This window comes from Halichoerus grypus, chromosome 14 (assembly GCF_964656455.1).
Source record: "Halichoerus grypus chromosome 14, mHalGry1.hap1.1, whole genome shotgun sequence".
In the NCBI taxonomy this organism is placed as follows: domain Eukaryota; kingdom Metazoa; phylum Chordata; class Mammalia; order Carnivora; family Phocidae; genus Halichoerus; species Halichoerus grypus.
The window spans coordinates 602,338-621,128 of NC_135725.1; the positions used below are offsets into that span (position 1 = coordinate 602,338).

The 18,791-nt window shown below is 45.0% G+C and overlaps 2 protein-coding genes across 8 annotated transcripts in view; one reads left to right on the forward strand and one right to left on the reverse strand.

Annotated features, from left to right (window-relative positions):
• The window catches only part of ECM2 (extracellular matrix protein 2), a 32,786-nt gene extending 32,600 nt beyond the window's left edge, over positions 1 to 186 (reverse strand). The window contains exon 1 of the mRNA XM_036098057.2: positions 1 to 186. The gene's annotated coding sequence lies outside the window, so the exon portion shown is untranslated.
• CENPP (centromere protein P) overlaps positions 1 to 18,791 on the forward strand; it is a 249,275-nt gene that overhangs the window by 197,787 nt on the left and 32,697 nt on the right. The window lies entirely within an intron of this gene.

Below are 18,791 nucleotides of genomic sequence, written 5' to 3' on the forward strand. Positions count from 1 at the left end.
CTGAAATTCTAAACTAAGTAGGCTTTGCTTGGTGTCATTTAAGTCTCCAGCTGAAAATGAAACAGAACCAGAGCTTTCTTTAAAACAAAGAAAGAGGATTGTTGAGAAATGTTAACTGACTTCTTAGTAAAATCTAAAATAACTGCTTCCCTTAGGGACAAATGCCTTTCAGATCTTTGTGCAGAACAGCCAAGAGGGTAACCAGGGAAGATGGTTACCAAGGGAAATATTTTTTCTAAATCACAGGAGAAGCAGAAAGCAAAGGCAGGGGAAGGCATTAGTCTGGAGGCCAGGAAGGCGGGGGCTGGAAGCTCAGAAGTAGAGACTGATTAAGAAATGTGTGGTTTCCATAGACTGTTTGCATTAAAAAAAAATCTTAAAGTTCACACCAGCCAACATGGTACCACTTGAGATTTACCAGAGCCCAGAGACACCCTTGTTGCCACGTTGAGGACTGTGCATTCCTGGGATGCCTGTAGTGGGGTTATCTGGCTTGTCTCTCTGCCTGCTCCCCCCAGTCCTGCAGTGTTGTTAACAAAGCATAACAAAGCAAAGAGCTGTTACATATTAATGTCACTGAAATTATGTAACTTCCAACCTTGAAGCAATAACAAGAAAATGTGCATAGGAGCTTAGAGCCTTCTGATTATGGTTACTCTGGCGAATTGGTTGTCTACTTTGGCCTCAGTTGGGGGGGGGGTTGGGTTTTTTTGTTTTTTTGTGTGTGTGTTTGTGTTTTTTAATGTACAAATGAAGAGGTCAGAGAGCAGAGTTCCACCGCTGTTTATGGGGACCTTGGATGAGTTAGTGTTGTGTCTGATTAAAGTTTATTCCTCTGTACAATTGGGATGATAATACCTATCTTTCAAATTTTTGTGCAAATAAAATGAATATCATATGTAAAATGCCGTCATAGACTAGGTAATTATATAATAGCTATCTTTAAGATTCTTTTTTTTTTTTTTTTTTAAAGATTTTATTTATTTATTTGACAGACAGAGACACAGCGGGAGAGGGAACACAAGCAGGCGGAGTGGGAGAGGGAGAAGCAGGCTTTCCACCGAGCAGGGAGCCTGATGCGGGGCTCGATCCCAGGACCCTGAGATCACGACCTGAGCCGAAGGCAGACGCTTAACCGCTGAGCCACCCAGGCGCCCCTATCTTTAAGATTCTTATTATTCTACTTCAGGTGTCCAGATTTTCTGACAGGAGCTACATTTTTGTTATTCCAAAATCTTAAAATGACCTGGGTAGATCAAATCAAGATGATTTTTTTTTTTTAATTTTTTTTTTAAGGTTTTATTATTTATCTGAGAGAGAGAGGGATAGAGCACAAGCAGGGGGAGCAGCAGAGAGAGAGGAAGAAGCAGGCTCCCCGCTGAGCAGGGAGCCCGATGCGGGGCTCGATCCCAGGACCCTGGGATCATGACCTGAGCCGAAGGCAGACGCTTAACCGACTGAGCCACCCAGGCGCCCCTCAAATCAAGATGATTGACTAAGCACGTGGGCCACCCCAATTCCGAAAATAACAGAAACTATATTTGTTGGGGGTTTTTGTTGTTGTTTGGGGTTTTTTTTTGTAACACTGTACTGCAAAATAATTAGTACTATTAGAAGAAAGAAATTTTGAGAACTTACTTAAACATTAAAGGCACATAGACTCTGACAGACAACACCACAGTCCAAAGACATGTGGGTGTTCCAGGTTTAGAAATTATAAATGCTGCCAACAGTGAGGTTTGCTGGAGACTGCACTTAAGAGTAGCAAGTCAGGGGGCGCCTGGGTGGCTCAGTCTGTGAAGCGTCTGCCTTCCTCTCGAGTCATGATCCCAGGGTCCTGGGATCCAGTCCCATGTCAGGCTCCCTGCTCAGTGGGGAGTCTGCTTGTGCTCTCTCTCTCTCTCTCAAATAAATAAAATCTTAAAAAAAATAAATAAAAGAGTAGCAGCTCAGATGACCCCAGTCCTCCTGATGTCTCCATCATTTGTTCTAAGTATTAGGCATCTGCCCCCAAATTGAACCTGCGTTCTCATCCACTTGGCTTGGGTGGCTGGTGGAACAGGGAAGTTCCCCACCATGTTCAGAATCCAGACTCACTACTAATACAATCCAGTATAAGCACAAGGTTGACCGTCCCCACCCACATGTTCAAAGCTTTTGGTCAGTATTTTAACCCTATACTCTTAGTACTGAGCAGATAGCTCAGGATTACCAAACATTTGGGACAATTCTCACATTAGAGATAGGACCCTCACCTCCCCCTCCAAAAATACTTATACAATAAGGAAAGAAAAGGACTTTGGAGATTAAACAACAATGTGATACCACTACACACTTAGTAGAATGGCAAAAATCTAAAACACAGACAACACCGTATGCGAGCAAGGATGTGGAGCGATAGGAACTCTCATTCTTTGCTGGTGGGAATGCAAAATGGTGCAGCCACTTTGGAAAACAGTCTGATGGTTTCTTAGAAAACTAAACATACCGTGATCCAGCAGCCATGCTCCTTGATATTTGCCCAAATAAGTTGAAAACTTAAGTCCACACGAATACCTGCACACAGATGTTTACAGCAGCTTTATTCATACCTGCCAAAACTTGGAAGCAACCAAGATGCTGTTCAGTAGGTGATGGATAAATAACCTGCGGTCCATCCACACAAGGGAATATTATTCAGTGCTTAAAGGAAATGCTCTACCAAGCCATGAAAAGACATGGAGGAAACTTAAATGCACATTACTAGTGAAAGAAGTCAGTTTGAAAAGGCTACATACTTTACGATTCCAACTATATTACCTTCTGGTAAAGGCACAGCTGTGGAGAAGAGTGAAAGATCAGTGGTTGCCAGGGGTCAGGTTGGAGGGAGGGCTGAATCAACAGAACACAGAGAACGGTTAAGGCAGTGAAACTATCCAGCATGATACCCTAATGGTGGATCCATGTCATTACACATTTGTCCAGAACCGTAGAATATATAATACCAAGTGTAAACTCTAATGTAAGGGCTTGGGTGATTATTATGTGTTGGTACACTTTTTCGATAGTAACAGACACACCACTCTAGTGGGGGTGTTGGTAATAGTTGAGGTTATGTATGAGAGGTAGACTGAGAATATATGGAAAACCTCTGTACTTCCCTCTGTATTTTGCTGTGAATCTGAAATTTCTCTTTTAAAAAGTGGCCTGATTTGAAATACATATACTGTTTGGGGAGGGAAAAAATGTTATGCTGCGTTGGACACAGTGTTTGGGACAAACAGAAACCTTTATACTCTTTAAGGACAGCTTAGCAATAGCTCTTTCCTGTCCCGGCATTTGACTGCTAGGGAGACATGCATCCAGAGTCTTTCTCTGCAAGTCTGTGCCTCGAGGGAGGCACTCTGCAACATTGTAACATCAAGGAGCAGGGACAGTGGGCTGCCTAAAGCTATGTAGAGAGACAGATAGTTGCTCTACAGGCTTGCAAATTTTCCACAATATCCCAAGAGGAAGAAAGGAAAGTCAGAACAGTGCATATGATGTTATCTTACCTTCTTCTCATGAATGTGTAGAGTAGCACCTTCCTGGAGAACAAACAGGAAGGAATAAACAAGGAATAAATATCAGACTCTTAATAATGTTTATCTGTGAGTGATGCAGGGACTTTACTATGTAATCTGTGTTTTTATATAACATTTTGAGCTTATAACCAGATCAGAAAAAGACTTTCTAAAAGAATGTAAGCAATCAGAAAAAGAGGTGACTTGAAGCAGCCGTGTAGAGGACAAGCAGCCGTCCCGTGATGCCGAGACTGACGGTGCTCAGAGACCAGGACTCTGGTTTCTGAGGTCCCTGCTCTAACATTTTGTGGCTTAATGGACTGTTACATGAATCCTTCTGCAGAAACTATTTTAACCACATAGTACGTGGAAAATGCTGGTATTCGAGGTCCCCTCCCCTTTATTACTGCAGCCGTAACTGTGTCCTGAAAGTTGGCCCTGACGGCGGCGCTGCAGTGTGGTGTGGGTCCCCGCGAGATGTGAGCGGGTCCCTCCGCGCCCAGGCCACAAGGGCGGCCAGCACAGGTTCAGCCTCCGGAACACGTATTGGAGTAACGTCACCTTTGCCGTATTTTTACTCCTGTGCTCAAGAGTACCGAGGAGTTAGTTTTTCTTAGAAGGGTATGGTTGTTTTCCATATGACAACTTGGTAGATGGCACCTCGATAAAGCTAAATTTTGGAAATTTTACAGAGGTCGCTCTCAGAAATAGGTGTTACCTCCTGGGGTCTGTTGTCTGCCTTCCTGTGCCGCAGACGACTTCAGCTAATTCACAGCAAAGTGTGATAGCTGCTTCATTTGCTGTTCCTGACTTTCTCTCTCTAAGGAATGTTCACATGTAAGTGGAGTGCTAGTGTGTGAATGTGCCGTGATATAGACTGTCCCCGTTCCTGAGCTGTGGCGTGCGTCTCCACAAAGATTCTGTGATGTGTACTAAGCCGTAAATATAGAGGATGCCCAGTTCGCTGCCACTTCATTGTTTAAATTATTTTCATATTCTGGAATCTTTAATACAAATACATACACATGGCATAAATTTTAAAAGTACACAGTTAAAAATCAGTTTTCTGTATCAAATACTGGCAGGTTGGGTGGTTCTACCAACCTTACCATCAAAGACTGAAAAAGCCTGATCACTATAAAATTTAAAATCACCAGTGTGGTTAAAAAAAAAAAAAAAATTGGAGCCCCTGGGTAGCTTCCTGCCCTGGGGGAGTCTGCCAGAAATGTCAGGGGGCAGAACTGTCAGTGAAATAGGAAACAGTTACACAGCGGACAGCATCCACATTGCCACAGCTGGGGGGTGTTAGTTTTTTTAATTTTTTTTTTAAGGTTTTATATATTTATTTGTCAGAGAGAGAGCACAAGCAGGGGAAGCTGCAGGCAGAGGGAGAAGCAGACTCCCCACTCAACAGGGAGCCCGATGAGGGACTCGATCCCAGGACCTCATGACCTGAGCCGAAGGCAGACACTTAACAAACCGAGTGACCCAGGTGTCCCTGGGGTTTTGTTTTGTTTTGTTTTGTTTTGTTTTTAAGCAGACCTAATAAAATCAGGAGCAAGGCTGATGAAGGAACAAAGAGGAGGAGAGTGCAGGTCACCAGCGTGAGGACTCTAAAACGCCATCCCTGTAGATTCTGAGAGCAAGTAAAAGAACACTAAGAGGATATTATCGACAACTTTCTGCCAGGAAAGTTAGACAATATGACAATTCCTAGAAAATACATTTTAATGAAACTGACAGAAAGAGAAATAGAAAATCTGAATTGTCTGTAACTATTGAGGGAGTCATTCATAATTTCACACCTCCCCACAAAGAATACCACACACCTATATTATTCATCAACAAATTTTATCAAACAATGTTTTAAGGCTAGTGTAACCATACAACAGCCTGACAAGGATATTACAAGAAAGGAAAATTATCGATCAGTCTCACTAATGAACATGGATTCACAAAACTAAAATATTAACAAACCAAATCCAGCAATAGATAAATAGGATAATACACCATGACTACATTGGGCTTATTCAAGAGATACCGGTTGATTTAAGGATAACACCCCCCCCAAAAAAAAGAATTATACGATCATGTTAATGTTTAAAGAAGAAAGAAAGAAGGCTTTTGCATACTAGAAATGGAAGAAATTCCTTAGTCTGACAGTATCTACAAAACAACATACTTCCACCCATAGCTATGTACCCGGGAAGACGAAATATGTATCCACATGAGAATTTATCCATGAATTTCGAATTTAATTGCTATGCTGTTCATAACAGCCAACATGTGGAAACAACCCAAATGCCCCATTCGCTGATGAATGGATAAATGTGGTCCAACCACACAGTGGAATATCATTCGGTAATAAAAAGGAATAAAGCATTGATATTGCTACCACGTGGACGAGCCTCAAAGACACGGTGCTCAGCACAAGAAGCCAGTCATGAGAGGACATACCGCATGTGAAATGCCCTGAACAGGCAAATGCACAGAGGGAGGGAATGGATGAGCAGTCTCTGGGGTTTCTTTATGGGGTTACTGCAATGTGTCAGAAATAGGCAGTGGGTATGGCTCCCCACTATGAATGTACTAAAAACCACTGAATTGTATACTTTAAAAGGGTGACTTTTATGGTATGTAAATTATCTCTCAGTAAAGTTGTTATTTAAAAAATACTCAGTGGTGAAATACTGAAATTTTCCCCTTTCTGGGAACAAGACAAGGAGGCCCATGATGGTCCTGGCCAGTGGAGGAAAGCAAGAAAAAGAAGAAGGGAAAAAAATACAACAAACAAATTAAGTAATAGAAGGAAAAATTCTATTAGTCCCAGATGGTATGGTATATATGTACAAAATCAAAAATAACTTAGAAAAATAATTAAATCATATAACGTGTTTTCCAGATACACAATATATAAAAATCAGTTGTCTTGGGGCGCCTGGGTGGCTCAGTCGTTAAGCGTCTGCCTTCGGCTCAGGTCATGATCCCAGGGTCCTGGGATCGAGCCCCGCATCGGGCTCCCTGCTCAGCGGGAAGCCTGCTTCTCCCTCTCCCACTCCCCTTGCTTGTGTTTTCTCTCTCGCTGTCTCTCTCTCTCTCTCTCTCTCAAATAAATAAATAAAATCTTTAAAAAAAAAAAAAAATCAGTTGTGTCTTTCTACAGTTAGAGAAAGGGAAGATGTGCTTTAAATATCAAATATCAAATATATTAAAAATATAACAAGTATTTAGGGGTAAATCTAAGCAATGATGAGCAAGCTCTCTTCAGAGAAAATGTTGAAGGAAATTACAGCAGCAGTACGGGGAGGGCAGATCCCGGCTTTGGGGAATGGAACATTCAGGATTGCAAGATACCGTTTCTACTTAAACTGATTGGAGTTGATGCAGTTTTAACCAGAGTCCTCATAGTTTACCCCCCTCCCTTGTTTTGGTGGAACTTGACAAATTGTAAAATGTATATGGAAATACAAGGACGAAAGAATAGCCAAGCCATCCTTGATGCAGAACAAGGCAGAGGACTTTTCTGTCCTGCATTTCAGCTCTTATGATAAGAAGCTGCAGTAATTAGGATGGTTTGGTCATGATTTTCGGTGCAACTCGTCACGTTCAGCTCCTTGTCGTAGGAGAGAAGTGGCCCTGCCAGGCGTGGGGTCACCTCCCTTCAGCCAGTTGTCTGCAGGGACTGGGAAACGGAGGCGGAGAGATTGCACTCCAGAGACCAGGGCCAGGATCAGTGGACAAAGGTACAGACGGGCTGATTTGGGCTTTGTGGAGTAAACGAACAAACAAAAACTCTTTCTCATAACCACACCAGTGCCCTGAGCTGCCTGGTGAGATTACGAGTCCACCAACTGGAAAGACATTCTGTTGGGAATGCTGAAGAGGGGCCTCTGAGACACAGGCTTGACCATTTCATTCCAGTGATTCTGTGTCTTGGAGGTGGTGTGTCAGGCTATGGGACCTTGGAGGTCCCCCCTTCTTGGGGACTCCCCTCACTCCCTGAGAGAGCGATCAGGTGTGGGCTTAGTAGAATGGTCCATGTGGACTGCCAGGGGGGTTCTAGGTCGGGATCCTGGGCCCAGACCCTCAATCTCCGTGCTGAATGTGTCAGGTGAGAAGGTGTGGATGCGCTCCTCTGCATTACATCTGGATGTGGAGACAAACTCCAGCAAATGGTCCACTTGAGGATGCCAGGTGCTGCCATCTTGATGGGAGGACGTAGTCTGATGAAGTCCAGTTCCTTGTTTTGAGAATTGAGTAAAGCATCAGGAGTGACATTCCCTGTTTTGCTGCAGGAACATTCAGTCTGGGAGACTGGAAAGGATGAAGGGATCATGAAGGGATCGAGACGGGTTCAGATGAAGGTTCACGTGCAATATTCCAAATGTGCAAAGTTACACATGAGCTTGTGGGCAGTAAAAGAAATTATGTTGGGCTCCATTCTCCTCGCCTCTCAAGTATCCTCTCTGATGACCCAGAAAGCTGGGATCACAGAATCCTGAACTCAGAATTTGCATCCACGAGAACATGGTAACATGGTGGCAGGAAGCAGTGGGGACTGGTCCACCACGATTCCCTTCTACCCCATGTTGTGTGCTGCCCCAAGCTGTGGCCTCCTTATGTGAACACCCAGCCCATACAGGCAAACCCTTTGGGCCAGGGTCACTCACACAGCATTGCAGGGTGTCCTCAGGGCAACTGAGCCAGGGAAGGGGCTTGCGTGGACCCTGGAAACAAAGCCAGTTGGGCAGGAGCTCTGGGTGTCAGTGCCCCATGCGTGATCTCGAGGAGGAGGCCCCTTGTTTCAGAGACCCCCCCTCTCGTCCAGGACTAAGTTTGGGACTAAGACTGGAAAGCATAGTTCAAGGAAGACGACATTCTGGGTAGAGAAATCTGCAGGAACATGGTAAGGACTCGGTGTGGTGGTTTCATTGTGATGCAGCACACTTCCCCAGAATGACCTCGTCTGTGACACCGTATGTTTCTAAATGTACTTTGCTCTGGAGATGAGGCCAACCTGGCCTGGACGGCTCCCAGGCACTGCATGAGCATGTTGGGAAGAGCACCATGTACTCTTCACCCCCAAACTTGTTATTCCTCCTGTATTCTTTATTGTAGATAATTCGTGGAAATGCAGAGATGCAAGATTGACCTAACCACTGGTTCTACTGGTTGGAGAGGTTTTAAAATTTAGTTCAATTTCTGCTTTTTATAGCTGTTATTAAAGTTTAGGCTTGGTTGGAGATGTACATTTATATCATGTCCCTAAAGCCAGGATATTGTTTTGCATGTCCAAACCAACCTGTTTTAACACTTGTAATGTTCTCACAAGAGATCAAGACAACGGTTTCAGAAGAAATTTTGTGTAAAAAAACCAGATATATATATCTGGCATATATAGTTTAATTTCCATTCTTAAAAACTACGGTAAGTCATTTTTGCCATAAAAGTGTACTAAAGTGCACTTCAGTGCTAAAGATGTAATGCATCTCATTTGGCACTTACATCGTTTTGTCGAGTTTTAAAATAACCTAGGACAGGCATGTCCAGTATGTCCCCTGGCAGAATGGGATCCTGGCCTGCAGGGACCAGCATCGAGGGCCTCTTCGCCATGCCTGGTTCTCCTGGGTGCGCTGCATGTGCCATCTCAATAAACCCTCCGACACGATGACACCCTTCTACCCTCCATTCCACAAAGGAGGAAGGCTGAGGCTAACTGGGGAAACTAGAGCTTTCTGGAGATAAATAGTTTGCCTGACTCGCTGAGAATGGGGGACCTATGACTCTGAGCTGGTCTGGTCTCTTTTTCCACCACTGTCAAGCCAGAGCCCCTGGTCCCCTGGCCCCTGCGTGCTCCCACCCTGCAGACCTAGGCTAGCATCACAGTGTGCCCCACGTGGGCAGGAACAGCCCTTCTCCCTGTTCTGGCTCCACACGCCCATCAGGCCACAGGAGGCAGCTGCCTGGGGGTGCAAACCAGAGCGCCCGTGCCCGGAGAGCAGATGGGATGACAGTCGCCGCCAACGTTCAGGGTCAGTGTGGGGAGCTGCGCCCAGCGAGGGTCGGTGGGTCACACCCTCCTCAGGGGCAGGTTCTTGTCCACTGCTCACGTGCTTCCTTCTGGTGCTCTGGACGTGGCCTTCCTGCTTTGGGAAGAGCAGCCACAGCCTCCAGAACTGGCCTTTTCCTGGAATTTTCTCCTGCAGACCCTGAAACCCATGCTTAGCGTGAGGTTTGTAAGATTACACATATGGCAGTTTTAACATTTGCTGGGAATGGGGATTCTTTTCCACTGATACACTGTCTGAGGGAGGTGGCCACAGACCAGAGCAACCACAATATTTACAAAGATATTTAGTAAAAATGAAGGGTTTGGCAACCAGTGTAGCCCATCACTCATGGGGGATAAAGTGAAGCTCACTTGAGGTTTAATAAATCAGAACATAGTGTGTTTGTGCACGGCCTCATTTTTTCCTCATTACTGGTGGGTGATGTCATGTTTTCATTTCCAGTTGAATCTTTCAGTGTCCAGGAGTAGGAAAAAATTCATGTTCACCTCATTTATTATGCTGTATTTCCATTCTTAAGGAGAAAGCGTAATTTTAATTCTGCCAGATACATGAATACAGTCTTCAAACTGTTGTTAAGCATTTATGGGATTTTTATAAGACTAGTGTTCTGGAAATTACTGACTTTTTGTATATGTGCAAGGATATTGCTTTTGAATTAAGTTATTTTCATTTTGCCCAAATGAAACTCTGATTTTAAAAAGAACAAGACTAACCACCCCCTAAATTATAGCAGAATAGAAAATTTAGATATTGCTAGAAAATATAAAGACTAAAATCATCCATAAGTGTTGAGGCAAGTAATGCATACATAATAGTATTTTAAACACAATGCTCAGGGCACCCGGGTGGCTCAGTCGTTGAGTGTCTGCCTTCGGCTCTGGTCATGATCCCAGGGTCCTGGGATCGAGCCCCGCGTCGGGCTCCCTGCTCAGCGGGAGGCCTGCTTCTCCCTCTCCCACTCCCCCTGCTTGTGTTCCCTCTCTCCCCCTCTCGCTGTCTCTCTCTCTGTCAAATTAAAAAAAAAAAAAATTTAAACACAATGCTCATCTTTACCCTGCATCTTTCTGCCAGTGAAGGGTTTGGGTGTCACCTCCGTCCCCTCGTGGTGCGGTAAATAGTTCAGATGTCACTTCCGTCCCGTGTCTGTCCTGCCACAGTGGGGTAAATAACACTAAGAGCAAACAAGGATCCCTCTTTCACGAGCTTGAACCTCCACTTTCCCTGCTCCCTCATGGAGGCACCCTCTTTTCCAAGCAGCTCTCCCCAGGGGTACACTTGTTCCCTGGCACCTGGTTACCCTGCTTCATATTATAAAGAGTAGTTTCTGTCTGTCTTCCCCAAGTGGTATGTGAATTCCTTGAGGACTTACACATATGTGTGTTGACGATTAAGTCATTAAGTTTTTACTGAGTGTGTCTTGAGCTCGGTGCTGAAATCTCCCAACAATAAAGGCCTGTGACGTAGTTCTTACTTAGAGTTGATGAGAGTCCTCTCTGCTAAGGGTTGGGATCCTCCATTTTGGCAGGAGGTTGGTGCGTCCTGGAAGCCGGCAGGAGATACTGTGTGGAGTAGTCAGAGCAGGGTCAGCAGCAGGCAACACACGGCCCTCCCTCTCTCCTTCCGACTCTTAGTCCTCTCGGTCTTTCCGACCCTGCTCCCCTGTCTTCCTTCTTAATCTCGGATGGTTCCTCCGCCTCCTGACTTCAGGCCTGGAACCTTCTCTAGCTATAATTTCTCTCCAAGGGAGTGTGATCACCTGTGTGCTGCTAATCTCCAGCTGCTTTCTTGACGTGTCTGTTTGAATGTCTGGGGTCATCTCAAGCCTAACAGATGCAAGTATTTATTAAATACAACCGCAGTCACACGTAAACTGAAACTCAAAAGTTATTTAAGCGTTTGAATACAGAGGGGTAAGATGAGGGAGAAGGGTCTGCGGTGAAACCCGCAGGTTGTGGCAAATGAAGGCGATCATGAGGTCTGCGGGCTTGCATGCAGGAGAGAAGCAGCTAGATCCCCAGAGACTTTGGTCCTGACGTTGAAGGTTTGGGGCTTTACCCAAAGGCTGCATTTCAGAAAGAGAACTGCATAGCATGCCTTCTGAATTCGTGAAAGGAAGGGCCACATCTAGAGGCAGAGCATATTTAAAAGACTACTGCAGTGATTCAAGAGCGAGGATGGGGGAGCTCAAGAGATAATTAGATAATTAGGTAAAATCCACAAGACTTAAGAGTTAGCTGGGTGTAGAGAAAGGGAAGGGGGAGGAATCAAATATATGAAGCCCAGGTTTCTGATGTGAACAGAATGGTGGGAAGGCCATTTCCTGGGATAAACACAGGTTGCCGAGAAAGGTAATGTAATCCATTCTGCAGAGCAAAAGATACACCAGGCTTGATATTCAAGATCCTGCCGCGTGTGGATGGATGGCACTGAAGCCACCAGACTGAAGGAGGTCATAGACTGTGACATACAACCAGGCCTTCCTTTGGGCAATGTTCACAGGAAGTACAGGAACTAGAAGAAGAGAATTTTTTTTTGTAAGTTTTCTTTTTTTTTTGGTAAGATTTTATTTATTTATTTGACAGAGAGAGACAAAGGGAGGGAAGGAATACAAGCAGGGGGAGTGGGAGAAGGAGAAGCAGGCTTCCCACTGAGCAGGGAGCCCGATGCAGGGCTCGATCCCAGGACCCTGGGATCATGACCTGAGCCGAAGGCAGACGCTTAACGACTGAGCCACCCGGGTGCCCAGATTTTAGTTTTTTAAGTAATCTCTACACCCAACACGGGGCTTAAACCTACAACCCCGAGATCAAGAGTTGCATATTTACTGACTGAACCAGCCAGGAGCCTCCAGAAGAGGAGAATTTTAAAACTCCAAAATAATCACTTTCACACATTATTGATAGAAATTTAAAATAAATTCTTTATATAGGTCATTTCATCTGTCTTTTCTAAATCTTAAGCCATTCTGCTAAGATTCTAACAAAAATTTTTGCACAAATGTACAAAAATATCTTACAAGAATATTCACTGTAGTATATAACATAGTGAAAAACTACAAATAACCCTAAAGATTATCAGGAGAAGATTGGTTACGTTACGACTTATTGTACATCTATACAATGCCTTAAAAATAACAAAGTAGATTCGTTTTTGTTGGTATGAGTACATGGAATGGTAAAAGCAATCATACACAGTGTGCATGGCAGATACATTTTATTGAGCATTTGGTATATCCCAGGCAATATATGGAAAGAACTTCAGGAATCAATAGGGAAAGAAACCCAGTAAAATAATAGGCAAGCAGTTTGAACAGACTCTTCACAGAAATCAAAATTCAGATGGCCAATTAAACACATGTAAGTGTTCAACTTCATTGGTAAAGTAAAGGAGAAATTTTTTTTAAGCTTTATTCATTTCAGAGAGAGAGTGTGCAAGCGCGAGTGGGGGGAGGGGCAGAGGAAGAAGGCCGGGAAAGGGATGGGGGAGGGGAAGCAGATTCCCCGCTGAGTGCGGAGCCCCACGTGGGGCTGGATTTCCAGACCCAGATATCATGACCTGAGGGGAAACCAAGGGTCGGACACTTCACTGACTGAGCCACCCAGGCGCACCAAGGGAAAATGTATTTTAAATCGCCAAGATACCACTACATACCTACCAGAATGATTAATAGTAAAAATACTGACAGTGTAGACTTTTGGGGTATGGGGCAGCAGGTTCCTCATACAGTGCTGTTTGTCCATAAATTGGTATAGACATTTTGACATTGTCCATAAATTTGAAGACTCACCCCTAGGTAAGTATCCAAAAGAAACATGCACACACATATATCAAGAAACATGCACTCGGGGCACCTGGGTGGCTCAGTCGGTGAAGCGTCTGCTTTTGGCTCAGGTCATGGTCTCAGGGTTGTGGGATCCAGCCCCATGTGGTCAGGCTCCGCACTCAGCAGGGGTCCTGCTACTCCCTCTGCCCCTCCCCCCACTCGTGTGCACACAGGAGCACACGCTTTCTCTCTCTCTGTCTCTAATAAATAAAATTATTTTAAAAAGAAGAAACATGCACTAGAATGACACAGCAGCATTATTTGTAATAGCCCAAATGTTCTTTAACAGTAGGATGGAAAAAATGATATATTCATGTCACAGAGTACCATTGAGAATTGAAAAGAACAAACAACATGAACTTGTATACAACATAATGGAGGAATCTCACACATAAAATCCTGGGCAATAAAAGCCACAGTGGAAGCAATATGTTTTATGAATCTGTCCACACTGGGTTTAAAACTGGGCAAAGCTAAAGTACAGAGTTTAGGGTTGCACACTTAAGTGGAAAACTGTAAAGAAAACAAGGAAGTTATTTCCATAAAAGTCAAGGTAGTTGTTGCCTTCAGAGGAAGGCGGGGTAGGTATGTGATTGTGCAGAGGGGTACCAGCAGCTCCTGGGGTGCTGGCCAGACTCTGCTACACGTGCATTACACTCATACATTCTCATACATTCTTAATACACATTCCACGCACTTTTTAAGATTCGGTCTCAAGAAACCACATCATATCCAAGCAGGAACAAAAAACAAATTCACACCTGAATACATGACAGTGAAACTGCAGCTACCAAAGACAAGAAGAAAATCTTTAGAGCAGCCAGAGGGGAAATGAATTGGAGCACCTTCAAAGTAGCCACCTGACTTTGAACAGGAGCAGTGGAAACCAGAAACCAATCAACTGTTAACTTCAATGTTGAGAAGATGTAATCAAACCTGCTAAACTCAGCAAAAACCTCCTTCAAAAATAAAAGTGAGGTAATATCTACACACCCATGTTCATTGTAACTTTATCCACAATAGTCAAGATGGAAACCACCAAGTTACTGTTGACAGATGAATGGATAAAGAAAATGTGGTCCACACATGTCCACACACAAAATGGGATATTATTGAGCCCTAAAGAGAATGAAATCCTGCCATTTTTGATACCACAGATGGACCTTGAGGGCATTATGCTAAGTGAAATAAGTCAGAGAAAGACCAATAACATATGATCTCACATGGAATCGAAAAAGACAGAAAATCAAACTCATCAATGCAGAGAGCAGATTGGTGTTGCCAGAGATGGCGGGGGGACAGGGGAAGTGAGTGGAGGGGTCGGAAGGTACAGACTTGAGTGAGGTAGGTACGTCCTGGGGTGCAGTGCCCAGCATGGCGACTGTAGTTGGCAGTATTGTTATTTGAAACTTGGTAAGAGAGTAGATCGTAAAAGTTTTCATCACAGGATGTTAACTAGACGTATTGTCATCATCCACAATACATACAGACATCAGATCACTCATCACACTCCTGGAACTACAACCATGTTGTACTTCGGTTCCATCTTCATAAAATTGGGAAAACGTGAAAGTTGAAGACCATGTAGACACTCGTGTCAGAATGAAGGGATATTCTTCAGGCAGAGGGAAAACAATCCCAGAAGGAGGGTTTGAGATGCAAGAAGTAATAAAGAGCAAAGAATATGGTAAATACATCAAACAGTGACTATATCATAAAATCCTAAGAATGTCAAGTGAGGTCTACTTTTTTAAGCTAGAATTTAAAAATACACAGCAGTACAGGAGTGAGTGCGAGTAAAGAGTTGTGCAATCATTTGTTCATGGGAGAACAAACACTGATGTAGCCTCCAACGAGTAGTGCATGACCAAGTGTCTAAGGTAGCCATTGGACAAGCGGAAATAGAGCGTGTAGCTTCCCAGCTAATGGGGGGGGGGGGGAGCAAATGTTTGAAAAACTAATCGAAAAGAAGGCAAAGAGAAAAAAAATTACAAAAGTCTATTGTGGTGGGACGTTCAACTACAGTAGAACAAAGAGGTTGTGAGTCTTCACAAGAAAATAAGTATAAAGCTGAAAAATTGGTTTAAAAAAAAAGAAAAGAAAAGAAACTGTTTCAGGGCTCTGGAGATTGACCAAAGGCAAAGAATGAATAATTTGGAGCTTGATTCAGCCGTCTCCTTTAACATCCCTGTTACTCATGATGCCTAGTCTCCCGTATTCACCCCAGACTCCTCATTGTCACTAAGGGAAGTGAAAGGACCATTGTGTTGGTGAAGACACTGGTTGCAAGTCCTAGAAACCCACTTCAAGTAAGCCCAAGTACCGAGGCTGTGTCCCGGAACGACACCCTCATCTCAAAGGGCGGCAGGGATGCCAGGGCCCTGGGACCAGAGATGGGGTCACCCTCATGCTCCAAGCGGCTCTTGGGACACCTACCTTGCTTTCTCTATAGGTCTTGCCTTCTGCAGAGTGTGGACAGGCATGTGGCCAGCAGCCCATCTCAGAGAGCCCAAGCCTGTGACCCTTCCCAGATGGATGGTCTGGCCCTGAATGTCACCTTTCCCCAGGGAACCTGATTGGGTCCCATGTTCACCCCTGGTCCTGTCAACTGCAGTCTCTGGGGTCAAGGTCGAGTGCAGTCTGACAAGCTCGGGCCAGGTGGTGGTGTGAGGTTGTGTGTGTGTTCCACAGGAGAACTTTCACAGAGACTGTCCCACGTAAAGCTTTCGTAGCAAAAAGAAAAGTGTTTAATAGGACTAAATAGGACTTGCTTTCAGTCAGCGCATGGGCGTCTTCACTTGGTGAAGGAAGCACGTGTGTACTGCTGATGCTCTGCTGTGTAGCCACTGCAAACTTTGTACCTGTTAGGTTGTCCGTATTGATTGATTTCCTTTTAGTTTGATTCATTCACAGCAGTGTGAGTGATTATTGAAATCTTGGACACTTATAGCTCTATCTCAGGAGAACTGTCCTTTAATTATATTCAGGACTCAAAGACTAGATGCTTTATTTCATTCTTGACATTTTTTGGAACATAAATTAGAGACGGTTTTTTTTTCTTTTCTTTTCTGGAGGGTGGTTAAAAACCATTGGTTATAACATACAAAGAGCAAACTCCTCCATGGATGAGGGTTGTTTTGCTTTTAAACGGACGAATTTCAAGCAGGCTTTAGTGAAACAAGCAATATTGTCACTGTGAAAGCAGCAGCACGCTAACAGCAGCCGTGGCGCCGTCTGTTTACGACTGTATACCGTTCGCCGCCGTCTGTTTACGACAGTATGCCGTTCGCCGCCATCTGTTTACGACTGTATACCGTTCGCCGCCGTCTGTTTACGACAGTATGCCGTTCGCCGCCATCTGTTTACGACTGTATACCGTTCGCCGCCGTCTGTTTACGACAGTATGCCGTTTGCCGCCGTCTGTTTACGACTGTATACCGTTCGCCGCCGTCTGTTTACGACAGTATGCCCTTTGGCGTCTGTAAGTGGAAACAGCACGAGTGAGTTGTGACTGTTTTCACGGTGAGGCGGTCTTGCGTCCGCGCAGGGGCGGAGAAGCACCGTGGAGCACTGGGCACCCCTTGGCTCCGTGTCTGGAGCCACCAGGCGCCCTCTGCAAGCCTGTGCCTCGTGTCAAGTAGGAGCCGACGGCAAATGAAGCCGCTCTGCCTGCCCCCCGCCCGTGTTTCCTCGGGCACCGTCCTCATGGCCCCCCGGCCCCGCCCCGGCCTGGCCGTCCGCGGGCTGCGTCCACGGCGGGCAGCGATTCCGGCTGTGTTTTCTGCTGGTTCCAGCGACTTTTTTCTCTAAAAAGTGTGGGCCAGAAGTGTAGTATTTGCTACTGTCTTGGGCCAAGTGTCTTTCCTGACGTCCTGGAGGTTTTGTGCTAAAGCGTCTATGTAAAAACGTCCCTGTTTTTACTTTGTTTAAAACTTGGATTCTCATTCTCCCAGACCTCGCAGTTTCACCTAATCTCTTTTATTTCCTTTAGCTTGAATTTCATTTGCAGGTTGTGTACATTCATGAATTGGGCGAAGCATTAGCAAAAGCTCCTAGGCAGCTGGGGAGATTCCAGAGAGGGTCTTGAATACACATTTTAAAGATTTTTTTAACTTATTTGAGAGAGAGAGCGAGCGTGGGGGAGGGGCAGAGGGCGAGGGAGAAGCAAACAGCGCATGCAGCGCAGAGCTTTTCTCCGGGCTCCAGCTCACGACCCTGAGATCGTGACCTGAGCCGAAATCAAGAGTCAGGGAGGGGGGTGGGAGGATGGGTTAGCCTGGTGATGGGTATTGAGGAGGGCACGTTCTGCATGGAGCACTGGGTGTTATGCACAAACAATGAATCATGGAACACTACATCTAAAACTAATGAAGTAATGTATGGGGATTAACATAACAATAAAAAAATTTTAAACTTAAAAAAAAAAAAAAGAGTCAGACGCTCAGCAGACTGCGCCCCCATGGCGCCCCCATGCATACACATTTTAGAGATTCGGCCTTTATTCTCAGCTCTGCAAAGTCACTTTACATTCTTGAGGGGGGATAGTGACATGAAAACCTTCATGTCTGAGGAGGATAATTTTGGAGAGGTGTGAGTGATATTTAGCGAATCAAGAATTTAGTGATACTCTGTAACGAAGAGCTGGACTCCATTCTTGGTACTGGGCTGCTTACAGCTCTCCAGCCTTGGCCTCCTTCCTGTCCACATCTGGGCAGTCTGAAAGAAAGCCTGCGTGCTCCCTACTTGGTGCCAGCACGTTCACCCCAACCACAGTGAAAGTTAGAGCCGGTTGCCCATCCTGCTGTCGAGCAGCTTGAGAGCTGCCTTCCCTCCCCAGGATCCTCCGTGTATGAGCAATAACTGGGTCACACCTTCTTGTGATGTGTGGCAGCATCAGTCTTTGACGTTCATACTGAGTTTTGTGGGGGAGTTCTTGTGCTCTGTGGAGTGGCCCTACCCCCGTGGGAGAGCGCCCAGCGGCACGTGGTGGCTGTGGGGGAACTCCTGTTGTTCGGTGCCCCAGCCTGCCCTCTGAGGAGCTTCTGCCTTGTGGACTGACACCTTTGATCAGTGCACACGGAGGAACAGTACGTGGCCATTAACACAGCAACTCTGTCTTCGCAGGAAAAGCTCTGCAGTACACGTTGTAGAGCGAAGAACAAGAGAATACAGAATGGGTGTAGTATGATTTTATTAAATTTTTTATATCGAGGTATTTTTAGCTGAGGGATAATTTCCATACACCTGTGAATTTTCAGTAGCTTGACAAATGCACACTGTCATGTGACCACCCCCACAATCAAGATAAGAACTCCTGCTGTCCTAAGAAATTCCCTGGCAACCCTTGGTGGTCAA